The sequence below is a fragment of the Lonchura striata genome, chromosome 2 (genome assembly GCF_050655825.1).
Source record: "Lonchura striata isolate lonStrDom1 chromosome 2, ASM5065582v1, whole genome shotgun sequence".
Classification (NCBI taxonomy): Eukaryota; Metazoa; Chordata; class Aves; order Passeriformes; family Estrildidae; genus Lonchura; species Lonchura striata.
In genome coordinates, this window is record NC_140704.1 from 46198902 (window position 1) to 46219153 (window position 20252).

Below are 20252 nucleotides of genomic sequence, written 5' to 3' on the forward strand. Positions count from 1 at the left end.
GTAATAAATGGCAGATGGGTGAATTTTTTTAATATTAAAAATACCAGTCTTTACACTTCTGAATTTTACATAATCCACAGTAGGTTCCCATGCCTTCATTAGGTACCTCAAATAACAATGGTCTTCAAGCTGCTTAGACTATTTTTATTCTCCAAAATTACTGGAAGAGATTTGGTGCATTTTAGCATCAATCTGTGGTACTTAAATAGCCTACATTTTGCACTTGTGACTCCTACTGATGTTGTTTAAAGGAGTAGACACATTGTCATTTTACTTTATTATTTATTTTTTATTTCAGCAAGACCTACTATCTGTATCATCTAAATCTATATAATCTATATCTATATCATCTATATCTATATCATCTATATCCATCTATATCTGCACCTATATGTATCCATATTGGAATTATGCAGAAATGCTGTGGATGATAAAAGGTTTTTTTAAAATCCTTTGAGTGTTTGCAGTGTAGAGTGTTTCTCTATTGTTTCTCTGTGTTTGTTTTTGAATTTAAGAAAGGTAGCTCTATAAATTTGCATGACATCATTAATGAATGAGAAGTGTTGTGCACTTTGTGGATTAATAATTTGTTGCATTCATTCATCCTTTTCTAGGGTATATTTGTGTAAACTTAAACTAGTGACAATATTTCTTTAAGTGGAAAATCTGAAAGCTGTTTCTGTTTCTTTCCCTGTTTTCAGGCATTGTTTTGAGCACCTTAGATAAGTAGTCAAACTGAAGGTTGCAATTAATTGTCCAGAACATGGGAATGGAATGCTGGTCTGGCACAGCCCAAATAAGTTGTACTAAATTTGGCATGGAGCATAAAAGAAGGTGAAGTCACTGTTAATGATATGTCCCAATTCGTAAACAGGTGTTTGCCCAAGGGGAACACACCAATCTTACTTTGCAAGCATTATGGCAGAGTGATTCACTGGAATATGTGAACGTTTCTAACCCTTCCCTCTCCCAAAATATATTATGTCAATCCTTTTAGCAATTCAAGTTCAGTGAGGTATTGCTTGCAGCAGTGAAAGAGTTTGGATTCCAGAAACTGTGGCACTTTTTATCTATTAGCCCATCTAATGAATGGTGTTTTAAAATTTGATTGGCAGCTTCTTTTCCCATCTTAATTAAATTGCTCCTTCACCCCAGTGTCTTTAAAGGACAGAGCCTTTGTTTAAGATGTCAAGTTAGTCTTTTATTTTTTGATTCCATGGGGAGCAGAGCTTGCTGACAAGTTGAGATAAAAGTGGAGAATCAAGAATATACTTGTTAGAATGCTCATTTAAAAGGTCTTAATAGTACTAATACAAAGAGGGAAATGTGCCCAATCACATTATTCTTCTCCACCTGACATGCAATGAACATGTAACATTTATACTATTTAAAATCATTACTAAAGATAAAGATTAAAAATAAAGCAATAAGTAATTTTGGAGAACACAAATACTTCTGAAAGCATGAAAACAGTTAAATGTGTAGAAAAAATAAAAATATTTCAGTCAAAAAGTTTTCTGTTTTTTTAGCAGAATCCTTGCTTAATTTCCCTTGAAGGGAAAAAATATCAAATCAGCACTGCAAAAAAATATTATTGCTGTTGTGGTAGGAAATATTGATGGAGAAAACAGTTGATAAAAATTTGGTTCTTAAAATGTTTAGTTTTAAATTAGGTGGGTATTAGAAGCAGATTATTTTAAGGTCAGCAATTGTGAATTATTAGACTAATTTCCTACAATTTGTATTTTAATATGCACCAGTAGAAATTGCTTTCTTGGAGCCTTTCAGGGCTTTATTTGCATGTACATTTGACTTCAAGGGTCAAAGTGCAAAATGTACTATTTGAAGTTCACTGACATTTCTCACATGGATGTAGTCCTGTTCATCAGCACAAGGTGGCTGTAAAAAGTTTGTCAGTTTAATGAGACAGAATTTTTCCTGGCTTGAAGAAGACACATAAACCCAATTAGAAACAATAAAGGTCATCTTATTCTGTGAGGAATGTGTTTGCCATTCACATTAACCTCCTGTGGAGCATTGTTGCTTGTAAAATTGTCCTTTATGGTCACAACTTTTTTCAAGGACTTATACAGATTCTGACATATTTGCAAAACACTTTACTAGGCACTGAAATAACCTGATGAGGAGTTGTACTTTGGTATATAGCCTACAGTGAGGTGCAGTTATGTTTTATACCTAGGGTATGTTTTATATTCACTTTTTAAATTAACTTATCCTTTGCTTGTCATCATGTTTTAATTAAGCTTGCATGCAAAATTTTTGATAAGCTGATAGAACTTATGGAAATGAAGTTAAAATTCCCTTAAGTCTTGTCACTATACTATATGATAATTAAGTGATCTTAGGCAAAACTAAAGCATACTTTTATTAAAAGGAGACGGAGTTGAGACTGAGAAAATATAGCAAACCAATGTAAACATTATCCAGATTAATGATTTGGATTAAACACCACTCAACTAATGCTTTCTAAAGCAATTACAAATCATGTTGGAATGAGAAAAAATGCAGGCTACCATGTTCTAGCAGTGATATGAAAAACATGGTGGGACTTTGCTAACTTGCTTTTCTATTAGTTCTGGAATGAAAACACTATATTATAGAAAAATATTAGGGAAGACCAGTTTCTTCTTAAAACTGGGCATTTTTACATTAAAATATTTTTATGGGTTGCCAAACAAAGTAAGGTTGGAAACAAAGTGGTGAATATGCAGTGAAAACACACATTTCTTCCTGCCCACACAGTACATGGCACCATGGATGAGTCTTTCAGTTATAGGGATCTTGTTCAGAGAATACATGAAATGTATTTGTTTTGACAAGTATATTGGTACCTACTATCACATCATTGATTATTTGGAGGTCAATAAAAGTAGTTGTAATGGGATATAGAGAAAACATCTTTACTTGTTAAACTCCTAAAAATTACCAGGAATAAATCCAGACATAGAAGTCTCATGTTTTGCCTGACAATTACTCAAATTAACTGTTAATTGCTTTCTTAAGAGAATAGTTTGCAGCAGTGAAGATGTGTCCCTAAAAATATCCTTTCCATATTATATATAAAATATGCGTGTTGTCCATATATGGAGAAAATTAGAAATCTCATTCTCTCAAAATAGCCCATACTATAATGAGTCTATCCTATATTCTCCCTAGCTGTGGAGAATAAAACCCAGGAATCTTCAGTAGCTGAATCCTAAAAATCTTAACTCCCGTGATGAATCCTGAGTGCAACTAGTGTCTCAGCCAATTTAGAGGGCTGTGCTTTATGAACAAAATCTGACTCTTTCTGGGAAACAAACAACTTTCAAACAATGTTGTATTGCCATGGAGCATAACTGCTTCCATGCTTCAACTTTATATGGAGGTTTTGTAGTACAATCAGAAGTTTAAAATAGAAAGTTTAATTACAGCCACCCAAGACCGTACTTGACAGTATAATTATCTTGTAGCAAATTGACCAGCACATCAGTTTTGTAGTCGCAAATGCCACTGATGCTTTCGAACACATTTCACAATGCATTTACATATTAAAAGATCTGTGTACCTGCTGAGATACTTTTTTCATCCTATGAAATCTAAAAGCACATTGTTAATAAAATGTGAAGTTTATGTGTATATAAACTGCACTCTTAAGAAAATGAATTGTAAATTACTTGATTGGGTTAACTTAAACCAAATGAGCTGATTATTTTGCTTACTGAATTGTGGCATCAAATGTTTTTGAAGCAGAGAGGAATGGAAGGAAATAGAAATTCAGTTGTTGTAGTTAAATTTGTGACAAAGATTAAGGAAAAAGCTCTGAGGATACGTTTAGTGCAGGTGTGAGTTTTCTTTCCTGCAGAGGAATTTGTGTGTCTCAAAGCAGTATCGGTTGAGTTGAGAACAGAAGACAGGGATAAAAGACCTCGGCACAATAGGGAAGAAACCTGCTTGATCCCCTGCCTATTTAAGTTAATTAGTTAATAGCATATTTTTCCTAAAGCTTTCTTCTGATTGGTTTTGAAATGCATGTATAAGGGTTGGTATGAGGGAGTCATTGAGCAAACAGGAATTTTAGAATGTTATATTGTGTTTAAATCTTATAGATTCTGTAGCATTTCAGTTACCTGAAACTGGTATGCTCATTAGAAGTGTTACTTTATTGTTTGGGGGTTTTTTTAGCAATGATGTGACATAGAAGAGAAATGTTTATTATGTATTTTTTCACTGATCTAAAGGGAGAAGTTTCTGTTCTGATCAAATGATTTAATAGTTCTCACAAATTACTAAGGAGAATATTAAACATTACTGTAAACATTTTAAAATCCTCAGTAAGAATTTAACTGGTGTTTAAGAACTGTAAAAGTTTTGACAGAGAATTCTGTGTACAAAGAAGGTCAATAAGAAGCGACAGAGGAGGGCATTTCCAGAGAACTGGGTAAAGCTGATATTCAAATAAATTAGATGAAGACTGAAATTAGTGTAAGGATATTGGCATTACATTAATCATGAATAAAAATAATGGAATGGCTGAAATGGAATTGTGTTAGAAAATTACTTAGGAGTATAATATAACAAGTAATGGTTGCTACAACTGTATGGAAAGATACGAGATTTTTATTTCTCTTTTTTTTATGTGTTTAGTTTGAACTATTAATAAATTAATTTACTTCTTATTGAGTTATATTGTGCCACAGTTAAGGAAAAAAACTATATGTTCAGGATTGTTGTTATTCAGTATAGTTTGTCTCTCATTTCTACTCTTTGTTCTGGATATTACTTTACAAAATCACTGCAAAGGGAAAATTGCAAGTACCTGAAAAGAAAGGAGAAGGGAAAAAAACTGTATTGCTTTTCAAAGACTTATGGATTGATTACAGATTCAGATAATATATTTTTTCTAAAATCTGTTTGTATGACAGCTGTGAAACATCATCATCAAATCTGAAAGGAAAAAACCCTTGATGTCCTGTCATAAATAAGATATAGATAAGATATGCTCCTAACTCATCCACCACTTATATCAAGTGACCAAAAAAAAACCCCTTTGCAATATTTTCATAGATTGATAATAATAAAAAAATAATTTGAGAAATACCCAGATGAATCTTGTTGTAAACTGGAAGATATTTGAAAGCAGAACAAGTAGTTATGGAGGGGTAAGGATCTTTAATGGAGGAGCAGGTAAATTGAGAGAGGCACTGGCCAATATCATGTGGAGAAAAACCAATAAGATGAGCACTCATTAGAAAAGACTAAATGAAAGAGGGCAGTTTTCAATTAGCAGGGATAATTACTGTTAGAAGTACCCCTTGCCATTTTGAAAGGGATTTTGTCCATCAGTACTTTGATAGTATCTCCTGATAGTGGTAGTGATCTTTGAATGTTGAAAATGCTGAATATTAAGTTTGAGAGAAAGATTTATTTTATTTAATAGAGAGCTACCTTTTTTCAAGTGAATTATTGCAACAAGGTTACTTTTTGCTTCATTTTGTTTCAGTTTTTCTGTTTCTGTGGGTATTGTTATGACCAATAGCAGCTGAATGTATTTCTTCCATACACAGAAAACTGCTTTTTAATAATACAATTGTATATTAAGAATTATGGAGATTTCATATATTTGAATATTTTATACAAATATAATTATATATTAAGATTTGGGATTATCTTTTGGGAAAATAGTATTTTTCTAGCTTGCTTACATTCTGCATTTGATTTTTTCCACGTGTAAAACATCACTTATGCTGGAGTCAGTGACAAAGCTTTATTTTCTGGTTTCATTAGAGCTAATTTTATGTTTTGTAACTGGTCAATATTTACTTTTTAAAAAACAGAATTATGATAGAACAACTGTAGCAAAAATCTATGTTCTTAGACTTGTTGACAAAAAATACTTAGAATTTTGACCTGCATATATATACTAATTTTATTTCAGTTAATTTTAAAGTGCTCAGATCATACTAGAGGAGCAGGTTGCAATGATGTTTTTTCCCCCAAGTAAAGGCAACCACATCAGTGAGATTTTCTGAAGCAATAACTTTCTAATAAACATTTAGGCTGCCTTCTGCATAACTTGGCTTGTAAGCTCTGTGACACCCTAAGCTACCACAGGTATATGAGGTGTATTCTAAACTGTAGTTTTTGAGTCTTCCTTGTTAATACTAATGTGTTTTATAGTTGGGGTGTGTAGTTAGAGCTACAATATTTGATAATTGTATTTCAAAACCTGCTTGCTATATGGATTCAGTGTACTGGTATCTGTGATAAAACTTCAGGTTCAGACAGAGAATAACTATTTTATAGTGGTCTAAAAAAATGTTCCTCCATCACAAATTAGTGTTTTCCTGTAGCTTTTTGTAATACTAGGAATAGCACAAAAAAAAGAGGAAAATAATGGAGCCCCAAATAAGGGACACTTGTTTGCTTTGGGTATATGTTGTTTGTTTTTAAGCTGTACTTTGACTTTTAAGTAGAAGGATAGACTTATGTTGGAATGGTTTATTTCAATGAGAAAAAATACTGGTAACAGTTTTCAGGTAAAATTTTAGATGCCTATAGACAGAATTAATCAGATTTTGGGCTGTATAGATCATGAATCAAAACTCAAATGTACTAAAATTTTCTTTAGAGGACTAAAATGTTTGTGGTTAATTTCTCTGTGGACCACTTTTCTGGCTGCTTTTGCAGCAGGAACATGTTACTTTCATATTTCTGCTATATGGAAGGAAAAAGTTTTGGTGAATACCAGTATGTAACATACTTTGAGCTTATGTCTATTCTCCTTTGTTAATTTTGCTGTCATCTGACTCTGAGAATTCATGTCTTGATGTGTATGCACTTCAAGACACCCATTGTCCTTTCAGGATATGTTGAAGAGAAATGGATAAAGACAGGTAGACTTCTGTAGTCATTTACAGGACACTTGATGTCCCAGTCAAACAGGAGTTGTGGAAAACGGAACCTAACAATATTGTGGATAGTCTTGTACTTGAGCCTAAGGAATTATTGAGGAGTGTCTTCAGTTTGCAGAACAGGGGGACTGATAAGTGATGTGACATAGTCATTGCTCTATTCCCTTGTTTTAAGAAGGTTAGGGTAGTGCCAAGTAATGGTCTGGGGGGAGCTTAATTTCTTACTCCAGGAAAAAGCAATGAAAGCTGCTTGCAGGATATATACCTTTCATAGAATATCCTGAGTTGGAAGGGATCCATAAAGATCATCAAAATCCAACTCTTTTGAAGATGAATAACATTTTCAGAAACAAGTAACGTAGGGAATACAGATTTTTAATGTATTTTTATGCTATTTCCCCTATCACGGCTCTGTATGTGGGTAGTTCAGTCATTTTACTAAGATTTGGGATGCTAATCAATCAGGTGACATGCAGACTGTAATGTACAGCAATTCTCTAAAGTGGTAGTTAAACCTTTGTCAACAGAATGTGCAGAGAGTCAAACTAATACTTAAGGAAACTTCAGTGCATGTAGAGTTATCCATGTGTGTGCTGCGAGAAAGAAACTGTGCTTTTAACTGAAAGACCTCCCTGTAGGAGTGTAGAAATAATTCCCAATGATAGTGAAATGCTGGGAATGCTTCTCAAGTAGAATCAACAAACTGTGTGCAGGAAATTAGGAATATCCAACTTACAAAACTGGTTACTATGCTTTTTAAATTGTTAGATATAAAAAATTCAAACAAGATCCTTCAATGCTCAGTGCAGTATTAAGTTCCAAATATTCCCCTGGATTCCATATGTCAGTTTTAATGAAATCTGAAAAATCATTCTCATCACATGGAATTGACTGTTTTCTGTTTTTTTGTTTTTGTTTTGGAGTATTGTGAAAACTGGGGGAAAATGCCATTCGTGAGCATATGTGTTGGAAATGCATTGATCTTAGTCTATCTCATTATCACTTGAGGGGTTATCACTAACTCATGCCTATAAATGCAGTATTAAGGGTAGCTGGTATTATAAAAATTAAAATTTGTAATGTCCTCCAACCTTTATAGCTGTTTTTAGTGAAGAAGAAAGCTAAGAGCTCCTCCTCCATGCAGTTTAAGGGATCCTGATACAGTTTCTGAGGCACAAGAATACCTCTGTACTCAAAGAACCAAATACAGCAACATCTTGCTTCCAATCTGTTGATTGTTTGAATTAAGTTAAGGGCAAGACATTATTATTGTTATTTATTGATAATGAATTGACTGGCTCTGATGAGATGAAATTGTCCTTTGATTCCATTTCTCATACAGACTTCATGGCTAAGGGCCATCTATGGATATCCCTTGAAAAAGGTGGGAATGCTTTCCAATGATATAGGTGAATGAGATTCACAAAAGCAGATTTCATCTAGGGAAGTTTGATTTTCTCTGTAGTCAGTGGAGACAAAGAAGGGTCTTCTGGAATCAAAGACACTGAAAGATAGGTACCTTCTATTGTTAAAAAAAAGGTAATGATCTCTCCACTCTTTTATAAAGGAAATTGAGGGAAACTAGCCACCTCATCTTAAAATTTGTCTTTGTGGATCTCACTCTGTTTTATACAGCTGTGGTCCTGTATTTGCTCCGAAAGAAAGCAAGGGTGCATATCATCTGGTTCCTCATAGTTTCTTTGCACTGTGTGGGTAGCAGGCACTTCTTCCTCCTGTTCCTTTAAGCATAAGCTCTGCAATGGAGTTATATCCTTCAGGAAATTATTTTTGTTTTATATATTCCCCTAGGAATTTTATGTTTAGAACATTGTGTTTGGTTCATATTGTCATTGCACAGCGGGTTCTCTGTAGTAGTTCTTTCCACAGGAATGGTGCTCAGTAATTCTCTCCAGTCCCATCATTTAACAATCTTCCAGCTGTGTGCTTCTTTACATGATCAGTGGAGCTCAGGAAGTTTGCTCTACACCTCATGTGAGGTTTTATCTATTTTTATATATTTTCACCATTAACTTTTGACAAGTGGCTTAGCATCGCTTTAGAGAGAATTGCTTACATGGAAACTGTCAATGCAGTCTGATTTCAGCTGTGTGGACCTGCAGTGTCAGTCTTAAATGCCATCTTTCTTTATGGACTCTTAATCAGATTCCAAGGCATCTGTTGGTAACAGTGGAAGCAGGCACTGGAGGTGGTCCTAGAAAAAAATGTGAATATGGACTATTCATGAATATGACTGAAAAGTAGACAAATATTTTTCCTTAAGTTCCTATCATTTTATCCATGTTGAATTTTGCCCTCATCCATAGCAAATACTTCTTTCACTCCACCTTTCCTACCCTGACAGATGCTAAAGGAAGAGAGCATTGCTACTCTTTCAGGGGATGTAACTGTATAACTTAGGTCATGTTTCTGAGCTCCACCAACTGAAAACATCAAAGTGAATTTGTTCTGATATTTGGCCAACTGCTTTAGTCATCCCTCTAGACAAAACGTTTATCTGGATTTTTGGTCTGCAGTGTGGCTAGAGTGTACGCTACCCAGATGTGTTTTCCTAACTTTGATGCAATAGAATAAAGGAAACATAAATACCTTTTTGAATACATCTTGTTATGGCCAGTAATAGTTGAAACTAAGTTAAAACTATTAGATTTGACTGAACTGGGGCATGAACTTCAGATGTGTTACATCAGGGGAGCAAGAAAAGTGTTTAAATTAAGTTTTTGTGGGTTTTTTTAAGAAAAATATTTTCTTATCAGAAAGGCTATCTCGGCCAAAATCACTAAGAGCATTTGTTACTAATTTAGTGGGGTGTGTTTGCATGAGATTATATATTAGTGTTGAAAAGTGAGCTCTTTCCTGTTCTACATAATTGAGTGGATATGCAGTAGAATTATCCTTAAACTTCTGCTCAGACAATGAGAAGAGTTTTCTACATTTAAACCAGAGAAAGTTACAAGGTTAATTATCACATTTCAGGCACTGAATTGTACCTGATATTTGCTATCTCTACCCTATGCTCCTCTACCTCAAACAGCTCTACTGGGAATCTTAGTCTTAACAGGACTTATATAAGACTTTACATCTTGTCCCATCTCCTCCATAAGATCAGCTGCTTGTTAGAATAAAGGACAAGTTGAAGAATCAGATGTTTGCATGGAAGGTTGTTATCTAAATGCATTAAGGCTTGTGTGTTTGATGGGAGGCTAATTTGTCAAAATTTTCTGTCATGGATAAAATGGCTTTCTTCTAGGAAGTAATGTTGAACTGTGAATCTTTTTGAGTGTGACACCAAAGACTTTTAAAAACGGAGAGATTCTTTCCCTTAACTCCAAGTGGCCTGAACTGTTTTGCTTTTGTTAAGCATGTAATAGGTAATGTGGCTAGGTCAAAAATGAGTAACTTTGCCATACAGCTCTTTTTTCTATAGAGAATTGGTGTTAAACAAACTGGGACGTTTTTCATTATACTGTTTACTAGCTCTTCCATATTTTCATTCATATTAAGGAGAAAACAAAAATGAGGGATATGAGTAGAACTAGTAGTTGTTCTACTGCAAGTAGGTAAAAAGTCATATATCCAAAGACATGAGTGAAAGACTTTTTCTGTTACTGCCAATTGTGAATAATTTTTGCGACATTTATCAAAGACTAAGAGACTATAAGTACATCATTAAGTACTGTATTTTGAAATGAAAGTCAGCAGCAAGAGAATGACATAGAATGTTATGCTGAATAGTAAAGACTCACTCCTGTGAGTATGTATGTGCACATATAATGGCACACACTTACTTTTCCAAAACTAACCCATAGCCTGTGAGGGGACAGGCTTACTTCATTAGAATAATCCTCAGATAAAATTATTTTTACACTCTAAAATAATCAATTGTTTTGTGGCTCATCTTATATTGAACATAAATGAACCAGATTTTGGAATGAAAATTTTCTTACTTTGTGTTTTGTTTTGTTTGGGTTTTTTAAATTTTTTTTTTTAATTTTTGTTGTTTTTATTTCTGCCTAAGTTCTAAATCTTATGGTTAACTGGCAGAATGCAGTGCTTGAGTTTATTGTGTGGCTAAGGCAGGTGTGCAGGTAAAGAAAACTGCACCTGGTTATGTACCTGCAGGCTTTTTTGTTTGTGAATTAGCAGGGTATTTCAGGTGGGAATAATTTTCTTAATTCTTCAGTTTGAGAAAAGAGAGAAGGTGCAATTCCAGGTGTGCAGAAGAATGAGTATCATTGGCCATTATCTGCAGCACAACTAATTTGGTGGCCAAAAGATATATGTTCTTTTCATCAACACCTGAAGATTTGCTGTTGAACACATTGTAATGTTTCTTCAGATGTTTGGTTTTTTTTTTATTTGGTTTCTGTGTTTTTTGTGCTTTTTTTTTTTTTTTTTTCTTTTCTTTTCTTTCTGTAGATTGAAGGTTCCAGGCAGGGATGATGTTGGGTGACACAAGGCAGATGATAGACTAGAGAACTTACTAGCATAAGAGATTTGATAAACAAAGTATGATAAGCTATTTGCTGCTTCATTATTAGGTTAAGACTGCCTGCTATGTGACTTGGACTTGGCAGTAGAATATTTTTGGTCTTTCAATACTGTCTTCCCCCCAGAAAATGAAACTACCCACTAAAAATAATCATACCTGTATGGCAGTACCTGTTGACTTAGAAGTTTAATGTCACATGAAATAGGATGCAGTTCATAAAAGTTTGTTTGCTGGGTATTGTGGTGAAGCAAGCATTAATGTGGTCTGTGCTGAACTTCAACTGTGGAGAAACACAAGAGTTTTCTTTGTCTGAAATTTATTGTTGTAGCACTTTGAATGAACAATGAATTTTTACTTTCCTAAATGATGCAATGATGCTTTTGAAACATTTTTTTTTTCTCTAGTAAATCCAGTAAGAATCTCTTTGCTTAATTTTCTTCAAGATTTGTAGACTGTGTTTTTGACTGAGTTTTACAAAACCTGCATTTCCTATGTTTTGAAATGGTTCTGTCTCTTTCAGTAAAAAAAGAGTAGAAGACATTATAGCAGACTTGTAATTCAAAGACAAAGTATTCAAGCATGCAATTAATGTATGATGTCCTTTGCACTTTGACTTGGGAAGCTGTTTTATTTCCAAATGTACTGTCATGTGTTCTCAAGATTTTACTAATAACATTGAAAGTCTACAAGTTTTTCAGAAAAGTTATTTTAATGAGAGAGGTCCTGGAATTAGTGTTATAGTTAAGTCTGAGCTTCTAAGTAGCCTGCCATCCATTTTCTTTGATTTCTATGTTGTTTGGAATTTGTTTAATTTAATCATTCTTAGTCTTACTTTTACTCTTAGACACTGTATTAGTCAACCACAATGTTTTTTAATCACTTAAAATTACATACTAGCCCACCAGAATGTAAAATTCTGGAAATTTCTTCAGGCAATTCAGTATAAAGCAGAAATGCCAAAATTGCAAGTGGGATGACAGTGGCTTGGAATTCAGGTTAGAATTTCTTTATCTTCAACTGGCTTGCTGATTCGTTTGATGCTGTTACTTTTATTACTTTTATTTTTATTATGTTAAAGGTCTCAGAATAGAATTTGGTGGAATATCTTTGTGTTCATTTATACAGAGGGGAAGATATCTACATTATGTTTTACGTGGATTTGTTTTTATTATTATTTTCAAGATATATTTGTCAACACTTTTTTTTCATTATTACAATAAGATGTAGCTATGAAATGTGTTTTATAGTGTACTTTCTGGGAAGCAATAACTTGTGGATTTATTCTAGATTTCTAAATCTACTCTCATTATGTGATATCTAACATGCTGCAAATGCTTTCTTTCCTCTACTAGGTGCTCATGGCTGATGACAGAGAGAGTAGTGGTCTTTGACAGGATGAAATTATGCATTTATTGAATGATGCAGTGCTCCTACTGGAGTTAAGGAATCCTTAATTTAACCTATAGGGCTTCACTGTACATTAATTTTTGCAGAAGCACAATCTGATGTCTTGATTTCTTGGTCATTCGTAATTTAATTGCACCGATAGACAATTAAAAATTTTCTGGTTGAGTCTCCTGTTTTTTAAACTGTTTGTTTAGGTCCATAGCCTATTTAACACACAGTTGAAGCATGCAACTTCAACTGTTTAAAGTTTTTTCTTTTATTGTAAAGTTTTTTTTGGTCGTCATTACATAATGCCATGTATTTGGTGATACAGACCAAACTCTCCACCTCTCTGTCTCCATTTAGCTCATGTTTGGCTGTATTTTATATACATTGCTGCCAATTCAACCACAGCTTCACAATGAAACTCTGTCTTCAACATTCATTGACTATCACAAATTCTGTGACATATCTGTATGCTATTTAGCACATCCCTTTGCCTAAATAGAACTTTTGTTTTGAAGGGTTAAGTAAAGGATTCATTGTAACTCACTGTGTTCTTCGGTTTGATGTAATTTGTAACAGATGTTACTTCACTTGGATATGCTACTAATTTTATAACTCCACTTTTAAATTTGAACTTTATAATGTAGAACTTATTTTTAAACATATTGCAAAGTATCTTATATATTTCGGAACGTGTTTGTAGAATAATTTCAATAATTTTTTCCCCTCCATCTTGGTTTGTAATAGTTGTACCAAATAAGAATTGGTTACTTTTACTCACTGTTGCAATTTCTCACATGCAAAACTGCTTTAAGTCTTTATCTGTGGATAGGCCATTGACAGGAGGTGTCAAGTATTTAAATAATCATCTTTGTATTGTTGCTGTTGACCATATGAATTCATCTGGTATTTCAAAAATGGTAAACCCTTAAAAAAACCCCAACCAAATGCAAAAAGCCAATAACATATGAAAAAAGAGACTAATATAGGTAAGTATATTAATCAAGTTAAAATAGCCTTAACTGTAATGTTTACTGCAGATGGAACATCAGACACAAAAGCAATTCCTCATTTCTCTTCCCATGGCTTTACACAAGGAAGCTCAGTTAAGGATGGGCAGTATAAAGATGTGTTTAAATAAGCAGTAAACGGTGAACAGTGATGGAAACAAGCAGGTTTTAGCCACTTTATTAGTGTTGCTAAGACAGAAAAAAAATATAAATTGATTTCTGCACATGAAGAGCTGCATGTTTTGAATCAAAGGAATATGAATTTCTTACTCTAATTAGAATATACTAATTTAAAGTAGAGCTAACCAGGTGGTCTCCATGCTTGGATTTTACTGGAAAGGTTGTTTATGTACTTAGTACAGACAAAATAGAAAATGGTATGGAACAGGATGACATTGATCTCTCAGGGTTTTAATTTGGGCTTAAATGTATTAGTAATCAAGTATTTTTTGGATAATGCACTGAGGTGTCTGGGGTTCTAAACCCACTAAATGTTTTGCAGTAATTTTCAAAAATAATTCTATTCAGACTATAATGGTGTAGGTAAAAGCTGGAGAGAGAGACTTTGAAGAAGAAGCCTATTTTCTTATAGAGTATTCTAAAGAGGAAAAATTTAAAAGATGGAGATATTTTTTCCCTTTTGACCTGACCATATTCATACTACTATGCTGCTGTATAGCTGAAATTATATTTACTTTATCCCCAAAGATTTTCTTACTGACATCATTGTCACTAGTTCCTAAAATGAAGGAATTAAAATAAATGATGCAGCATGATTCTCTGTGGCAATAATCCACTCCCACTTTGGTTTTGTGCAAGACACAGCTTTGATACTTGTGAAGTTTCAAAAGAGGGTTCTGAATGTAAACAGTGCATACATTTGGCTCTTGTAAGTGTTTGAGTTGACTGTCATCAAAGTGTGCAGCCTTTGTTATGCTTGTAGATAGTGTTGCTTTGTGGCAAAATCCAATTTAGAAAGGTGCAATAGAGCTGTTAGTGATAATTCTGTCGTGGAAGCTACAGAAGAAAACAAAACCACACATCTTCCCTGACAGCCCTCAGGATTTTCTTAATCTAACTCTTCTTGTTTCCAGAGGGACAGACTATAATAATTACTTGTGTTAATTTCATGTTCATCAAGTGAGGCAGTAGATTTTCAGGAGGTAGCTGTGTGCATCCAGATAAAGCATGGGTCATTGTGTTGCCATATCTTTTGTCTCTGCTGTCTTCTCTCATCAAGGCCACGTTGAGCTTCACTTGAAAGTCGAGTATTTGGCATCTAGTGAATTGATGCTTTGTTGTCATCATGGTGGTCCTGTGCCACAATTTAAAGAGCTGCAGTCATGGTTAGCACAAGCTGAGACATCCTCCTAAGGGTCAGATAATTGTGGACTGGGGTACTTAATCCCAATGTGTGCTCTCACGTTGCCACTGCTGCGCTGTGGGAACACCATGGCGTTTAGAAATGCTGCCTCGTGACAGGGACATGGTTATTCTTCCTGGTGACGGAGCGTTTGATAAAGATCGCCCTCTGACATGGATATCTCTGCCCGCATTCCATAAAGCTTTAGTCACCTGTCAAAAGCTCTGCGCACAATGGCTGTTGAGTGAGATGGTCTGCACAGGGAATCAAGCTGCTAATCACTATTTCTCTATCTTGGAAACTACTTTGAGACTTGCCTGTTTAAGAAAACTAAAAAGTTTACTCCTAGAGTAAGGGTATTAAGAATATTATATATTGAGGTAAAAAAAGGGGCATGTAAGAAAAAAACATGTTTGACTTCAAATGCTGGAACATCCTATGTGATTTAAGATATGTGATGGAGGCTTCTTAAAACCACACAAAAAATAATTAGATCTTGTTTTAGGTTTGGCAACTGAGTTGTATTTCCTTCTCTAAAATCGGGAAAAGGGTGAGACTCGTAGTAAATGTCCTGTGTCAATAGCAAGGAAGAAGCCATAATTAACATTTCTCAGGTCTCCATTTCTTCCTGCTTTATACTCATAACAATCTGCTTTATGAAGATTAATTCTGCTTAAAAATAGTTGAAAGGGGTTGGATCAATTAACTTCCTTGCAATAAATTATTTTGTAAAAATAATTGCCAGAAGAAACCTGTGAGCTTCATCATTCCTGTGTTAATTTCAGAATAATTAAATTTCCAAAGTTATCTTTCTTATTGTAACAAAATTTTCATACAAGAGTTGCTCATAAGTGCTATGGATTACATGTAAAGGGATTCTCTATTCCTTAAATGCCAAAATTCTGTTTCTTCATACTTAATTTCTACTAAAAATAAAGTTACTTCAAAACTCTGGAAGCTGAACCCAAGCTATATGACAGTAAGACTAGTTGGCTAATTTTTTTGCCAGTTGTGAATAGCTGTTGTTTTTCCTTCTTCTGTTTAAACAAAAAAATAAAACCAAATTATCTGTCACTTTTCCTGTTCTCCATTTTAGGATATGGCATAAAATCTGGCAGAGTTTTTGGTCCCAATGGTGTTAGGGACTCCAAGAAAACATACTGCCAGCATACAGGAAGCTCCCTGGAACTTCATGCTCCTTTCTTGCCCTTTACTTTTTCAAAGTTTTCTTCAACTTCCTATCCAGCTAAGAAGAAAGTGTTTTGTGTTTTTGGAATTGTATTTGGGTTTTTTTTTTTTTTTTTTTTTTTTTTTTTTTTTTTGTATTATTAGAATAAGTCTGGGAGAGTCATTATTATGGTTATTATTGTCTCAAGAAATTTGTCTGCATGTACAAGAGTGGGCTATGTTGCAAGCCTTTTTTCAAGAGGCATAACCAATTTTGAAGTTATTGCTGGATGTTAAACAATGCCCTTAAAATATCTTACATTACCACTAATGATGGAGAACTCTGGCTTTAAAACTTAACATCAGCATTAGTTTACAGTTTTCACATGCTTGGCATCTTACAAGACCTACTTAGCAATGAAATGAGGATGGAGAGACATCTTTCTGCGTAAACACCTAAGGCTGAAAACACTGAGAAATGTTCTATGCTTGGAAATTATTGAAGTCAAATCTTTGTAATAGTGATGGGGACTGAAGTTCTCAAGCTTATTAAAAAAAAAAATCTGGATTTCAGCTCTACCATTCCAGCTATGAATATGAAATTTAGTGAAAATCTTAAACATTATCTTTATTTAGAGAGTAATTCCTCATATATTTTTTTACAATGTGCTTTCATAGTAAGTTAACTGGCCTTTAGTTTTCTGTAGTTACATGTAGTGAAGCAGAGTAGGAATCTGTTCAGAAAAAAATTTAAAATAATATAATTTAAAAGCAAGTTTTGATCAGTTATAAAAATATATGCTCGATATTGTACTTCCACACTATTTCAGTATCTCTGAAATATTTCCTACATCAGATAATTTCCTTTCTTTCATAAATTTTAGAAAGATAGTTTGAAAAACTTATTTTTAGTTTTCTTTGCTTGAAAGCTTTGTGATGTTAAAGAAGGAGAAAGAAAAACTTTAAGTATGCAATGATAGGTCTTATGCAATATAGATGGACTTTTTGCTTAATATTTTCCAGTTGGTCTAAAATCTCTGTATGTAAGCTACCTTTTGGACTGTCAGTTGCAATGTATTTTCCTATCTATCCTGTGAAAAAGTGAGACAGGGAGAGGTTTTCTTTTTTTAAAAGGTTTTATATCTATTTAGAAAGATGATAAAAAAGATATTAAACAGATTGAACAGCTACTCTGAGAACAGAAAACCAAATTGGGAAATTATGGAGAAATCATGACTGAGTCTGAAGAGACTAGGATCTCAGATTGCATAGGGTACAGATTCTTTATGTTCCTCAAATATTACAAAATATAAATAGAGATGTTCAGGTGAAAATAAAATGATTGAAAATATGAATGTCATATTGTTAAAACTTACTCATTCCTAAATTCTGCAGGTGTTTGAATGAAGGAATACTGCTGAAATTTTTAGCTCATATCCTGAGAGATTTTTAGAGTAATTTTACTCCATGAGAAAAGATTTTCCTTTTTTGACTCCTCCTATCAAGTATTTACTGTGTAATCATGTATTGTCAAGGAATCTTTAGTCTTGAGGCTTTTTTAAAATTACTACATTGGTGCATGCCTACATTAGAGTGTAGTAATTCATGTTGTATTGTCCTGTATCCTGGATATTCCAGATCTCAGAAAGCTATGTTGGGTCACTTTATCTGTTATCAGAATAATTAGTACTTAGAAGTGGTTTTTTCCCCCCTCCTTGTTTTTTCTGCAAGTGTAAAGTAGAACTTGTATATATGCAGCTATCTGAAGATTTAATTGCTATGTTTCAGTCACCTGCAATGCTTAAAGACTGTGCTTCTCCTTTAGAAACTTAGGTCTATCACTTTAATAAAACTTACCTTATATTATTGTGCATGGAGCTGTAGAATTTTGTGCCAAAGAAGAACTTTAAGTAGTTGTTAAGGTTGTTAAGCAGTTTTTATAAGTTATGGACTTGGTGCATCAGGCATTGTTTGGGAGTACTGTGATATTTGTTTTACACCTAGAGCCTGTGGAAAGGTGAGCATCTCCTTTGTTCATGGTTATAAAATGGGAAGAAAACCTATCCTAAAATGAAGGCTCCATAAGGTAAAAGGCCATGTCAGTTACTTCTCTTTATGCTATTTGCGTTTCTGAAGTATGTAGGAGAGTGTCAGTTGAAATATAGTACAGAGTGAGAAATCACCTGGGAATTTATGAATGACTCTAGAAAGTAGCCTTTGCTGTGTAAGTGGGGCTCAGGTAGTTATCACACAATGGTAACTCTATTTGCCTGGATCTTCAGTATAATTAATATTGTCTGAGCATTATCCATGGTAGGGTACAGGTAGCTTGCCAGGAATTCTGAACTGTACTATCCCAATCGGTGATAACATTATAGGAAGCATACCAATGAATGAGCACACCTCATCAGCATGTTAAATTCCTCTCCATTTATTTTTCTTCCCAAATTTTCAGTGTTGGACAGGAAAAGAGATCAGATATTTGAAGGCCTCTGTTAGACTGAGGAAGATTTTACTGTTGTTGCTTATCTCAGAAAGATGAAGCTGTACAATGCATGAAATTAGTGGTTACATGGGTCAGAGACATCTGATGTAGGTTGCTACATAGTGTGCTGCTTATCATGTGGCTTTATCACTCATAACTCTTGGAAAGTACTGTGGTATGGAACCTTTTGTAGAACATGAGGTGTGGAAAGCATCAAGGCTTTGGTCAGAGCAAATTGAATGCCAACACAAATGCATCAGGTGACATGTCGGTGATATCATTACTTTGACCAAAGTTTGTTATGTTGGTTTTCACTGCTTGGGATTAATTTCTTGGTTCTCCTTCACATGGTTAGCTGCATTTTTTTGTTTGTTTGTTTATTTTGTTACTTGGCTCTGATTTATGTAGTGTTTGGACTCATGGGTGTCCTGTGGTCTCTCTGCTTTATTTGGAAATATTGCATTTTAAAATCTAAAACAAAAGCTATCAACACATTTTGTTTGAAATGTTTCATATTTATAGTTCTCTAAAATTCTGTTTTCTTTATCTTCCCAGTCACATGGGAGCTTGGAGGGAACACATATACATCTCTAATGCCAGCATTGCAGATTAAAAATAGTTTTCCTCCACCAAATGCTAACAGCTGGTTGGCTCTCTTTCCCTGCTGAAGATGCATCATATATAGTATTTTCATTTTCCTGCTGTTGCCAAAATGTTAATGGATCAGGCTCTGCACGTTGTACTTTGTAAATTCTGTTGTAATACTAATTACACTTAACTTTATTTCTATGAAGCTTTTCACAACTCCAGTCAAGCACTTATTACCCTGTCTTGCAGATACATAAACAGAAAGTGATTGAGAGAGGTGCTTTGTGTTGATTTAAATAACAATCAGATAATCAACGCTTCTGTGAACCAAGTGTTGTTTGGGTAACATGGAGATGTGATGACACTCCTGAGAACAGGTCTTCTATGTTGTGCTCCCCCGGGATGAACCCATAACCTGTATACCTTTCCTTTACTTGAAGTACTCCAGTGCAAATACTGTGGAAAGTCTCTTGTCATATTGACATTACAGCAATTGCCTATTGGAATCACTGTCATCCTCTCTTTTCACCAGTGATGGAAAATGTCTACACATTCTATTTCAAGAATTAAGACGTTTATAGCAATATTTTTTGAAATACATTTTTTTTCAATGCTGCGAGTAGACAGTATTGTATACAATGACAGGTTATTTCTGAACTGAGTAGAGTATTGTATAATAGCTTTTCTGGTTTCCCCCATCTTGAAGTACTCAGCAAAACTTTTACAGTATTAGACAAAGTGAATTTGTTACTTGTATTTTATTTTGAAAGTTCTTTCATAGTGTTTGGCACTTAAAGTGATATTGCCTTCATATACGTGATCC

The 20252-nt window shown here is 34.1% G+C and overlaps 1 protein-coding gene across 7 annotated transcripts in view; it reads left to right on the plus strand.

Moving 5' to 3' along the window:
• The window catches only part of BBS9 (Bardet-Biedl syndrome 9), a 291335-nt gene that overhangs the window by 102680 nt on the left and 168403 nt on the right, over positions 1 to 20252 (plus strand). The gene's annotated exons all lie outside the window — the stretch shown is intronic.